General features: G+C 29.9%; 1 protein-coding gene across 1 annotated transcript in view; it reads left to right on the plus strand.

Moving 5' to 3' along the window:
• The window catches only part of LOC117174316 (atypical protein kinase C), a 94,932-nt gene that overhangs the window by 1,015 nt on the left and 91,005 nt on the right, over positions 1-2,912 (plus strand). The window lies entirely within an intron of this gene.

Genomic DNA, 2,912 nt, shown 5'->3' on the forward strand with positions numbered 1-2,912 from the left:
TTCTTAGCTTGGACTGATTCCTCATTGAAGCTTCAAAGCTTCTTTGTGAAATCTGCAAGCACAGTAATAAAAACATTCATTTAAAATGTGCGATAATTTCCTGAAATGTTCATTTTTTCTTCTAAAAAAAGAAGAACGTATGAAATTGGTTTTATTTCATTTTTATGTTTCCGAAGCTTTATTGAAACATTCATAATAAAACGTCTGTAATAATAAAAAATATGTCAAAAAGTATGTATCACGTAAGACAATCCAATATGTTAAATTTTAGTTACCAAAATTAGTTTTGTTCGTAAGACGGAGGCAAACTTGAAAAATATCGGGAATTTTTTTCTGAAGATATTTAGTTTGTATGATTAAAGATTTTGAAATTTATACTTTATTATTTTGAATCTACCATTGTAAGATAAAGTTTATTTAAAGCCAGTGCAATTAAAACTATTGAGATCAGAAGCTTTCCATTTCATAACTTGTTAATTATTAGAATATTTAATTTTAAAAAGTTTAATCTTAAACTTGGAACGTTGAAAATTCAGATGATTTAAATTTTGACTGTTTTAATTTGCAGTTTAGTTTTGATCAATTATAATGAGAACATTTTCCGCATTATCGACTTGAACCTTTTAATTTCAATAATCAGAAAAAATGTTGGGAACCGGGAAATGGCGGGGCATTTTTCCGGTGTTAAAAGTGACCATCCTAATTTTACTTTGTGATGTTAATTTTTTAAATATTAGAAACAGACTTCAAAGCTAAACATGCGTTCATGATTTTTAGCAACTCTATTTTCATCTATTCAAAATTACGTTAATTGGGAATAGTAGTGATTCTACAAAATGAAACCCTACATAAACACATACCACAAAACTCTATACAAAATATTGAATTTTTTTTAATGTTATAAACCCTGCATAATTTTATTTCACACAAAAATTATTCAATTATTTTTAAGATTTATTTTTGCACCATCGAATTGTATATTCGGAAGTCCTGCGTGCAAAATGTGCTTATCAAAATTTTTAAAAATCTTCGCAGTGAAAGGCTTCAAAAAATCATTCGAAATTTAAGTTCTGTTTATTTATGTTGGAAATAATTTATTATTGGAGCAAGGTTATAATGTATATTTTAAATTACAGTTGGAACAATATTTATGGGCAAAATGGAAATGGGGGAAAAATATTTCTTTCATTTGAACGTTCGCAACTTCAGGTTCATCAGTTCTTAAAGTATTATGACAATTGGCATCCCATTGAAAAGTTTGTTTTTAGAGAAGTACTGTTCAACTAATTAAATGATTTTAATCTTATAATACCTTAATTATTTAGCTTTGTGTTGAGTTTTGCCATGTAGAGTTTAAGCTCGTAGAGTTTAAAATCTCATTTGATTTTCGAAATAAATATAATGCTTTAGAGTCTCCTCTGGAGTTTGCTCTGGAGCATTTTGCATTGCAGGGTTTAATGTTATACAGTCGCTAAAGCCTCCATTAATCCTAACAAAATGATTGACTTGAATATTTTTGCAGTCAATAAAAACTTTAAAGGGTGTACACACAACTCAACCATCAGAAGATTATTCATTGCCAGATAGTTTCTAATTTTCCGTTAAAATTAGCGATGTGACTTTCAAGTGATGTAAATATTATAAGTTATAAAAGACTTTCGAGTAACTTAAATCTCGTCATTAATAAAAGACAATTGAATTAAAGGTTGTAAATGCAATAGTGTTTCACGTGTGTGCAAACTCTGTGAAATTCGCAAACTCTCGAACATGACTGCCGGTACTGACTTTGTGTTGTTACTGAGTAAAACGAGACGAAGTGAGGTCTTTTTTTTCAACGCAAATTTTTTACTCGAAATGTCTTTGCTCCGGGTTTTTAAAGGTAAGTAAAGTGTAGACGATACTGTACCACTTAGGTCTCTTCCTCTTTTCTTTGGTTAGCCGACTCTTCTTCCTGGCTATTACCCGCTTCTTGAATGCTCTTGCATATATTTTTAGTGCTTTATTTTGCCTAGCGTAAGGCGTAGCAAACCAAGTAATTTCATATAGTTTTTTCATAGGAGGCAGGAACTCGGATCTCCAAGATCAACAAACTATTAAGATTTAAACAACGAATATAAAGGAGATGCGAGTTTACTTTATTTTTTGCACTATGCTATTTCAAACTGAATAGATTGGATTCAATTTGTAATTTTACCGTTCCATTTTCCTTCAATTGGTACCCATTAAAAGTTTTTAATTTCCTGACGAAAATATCAAAACATTTTTAAAGAAATTTAGTCCTAAGTGATTCAGAAAAAATATTTATATGAAAAAATAGATCATAAAATATAAACTTGATTTTCTACTAAGTGGAAATTGGTGCTTCTATTTATAATATCGCCGCTGGTTTACTTTCCTTCCACTTTATTATGTGGGCCAATTATTTCTTTCATAACTCTCGACCCAAGGGGCATGTAAAACCCCGAAGAGAGGTCTCGAAACTTGAAGAGGAGTATTTTCTTCCTAAGTCGAGAGCAGACGTTGCTAAGAGTATTTTATTTATGCTAAAAAAATACACATCTTAATTAACTAATGGCTGCATTTCCACCACAGAATTTGAAATTTCAAATCCCTGAAATGATTGATTAGTGGAGATAAGTAATGTGGGATATTTACCATATCTAAACCATTTCGAATACAGAAACCAAGTCTGCTATCAAGTCACTGTTTTCATCTTTGGTAACGTGACCGGAAATTTGATTCAGTGACCTGGATTTTTAATTAGATTGTAATAAAATGAATATTAAAAGTACCTTTATATTTTATTACGGTTTGTTCAGTCACGAAACGAATAATAAAAAAGACTTTATTTCTATGATGAAAGTAATATCAGTAATGCGGTAAGCAGTTTTTAAAAATTCTTTTGTAATCTT

This window comes from Belonocnema kinseyi, chromosome 6 (genome assembly GCF_010883055.1).
Source record: "Belonocnema kinseyi isolate 2016_QV_RU_SX_M_011 chromosome 6, B_treatae_v1, whole genome shotgun sequence".
Taxonomy (NCBI): Eukaryota; Metazoa; Arthropoda; class Insecta; order Hymenoptera; family Cynipidae; genus Belonocnema; species Belonocnema kinseyi.